We start from the raw sequence: 584 nt of genomic DNA, 5'->3' as shown, positions 1-584 counted from the left end.
ACGAGCGAATGGGGCTAGTCACAGGAGAAGAACAGACGGGAATCGTTTCTCCAGACACGGTCCTACGATGCCTAACGACGCGCGGGGCCCCTAGCTCACTAATGGGGGGGTACTAGGATTTGATTTCACCTCTCCTGTTTTATTTGATGTGTAAAACTACTGTGATTGATTGAAAAAAATCAGTGTAAGTAACATTACTACAATTATGAAAAAGAAAGGTGAATAGTGTATAATAGACGATACCTCTTCTGTTAGATTAAATCGTTGAGATTTAGTTTTGAGGAAATTGAACAAGAAAAAGTCTTAAAGGAATATTACTTTATTTTATATCGAAGTACACTTGCATCAGTATTTATTAATTCTGTCCACTTATATAAACACATGTTTATATATCTTTTGTATAAAATATACCTCTTCTGTTAGATAAAATCTTTGAGATTTGGTTTTGAGGAAATTGAACAAGAAAAAGTCTTAAAGGAATTTTACTTGTGTTTTATATCGAAGTACACTTGCATCAGTATTTATTTTGTCCACTTATATAAACACGTTTATATATCTTTAGTATATCTTTAGTGTGTATATGT

Source organism: Penaeus monodon, chromosome 20 (genome assembly GCF_015228065.2).
Source record: "Penaeus monodon isolate SGIC_2016 chromosome 20, NSTDA_Pmon_1, whole genome shotgun sequence".
Lineage (NCBI taxonomy): Eukaryota > Metazoa > Arthropoda > Malacostraca > Decapoda > Penaeidae > Penaeus > Penaeus monodon.
Note: the sequence above shows the minus strand (reverse complement) of the source record.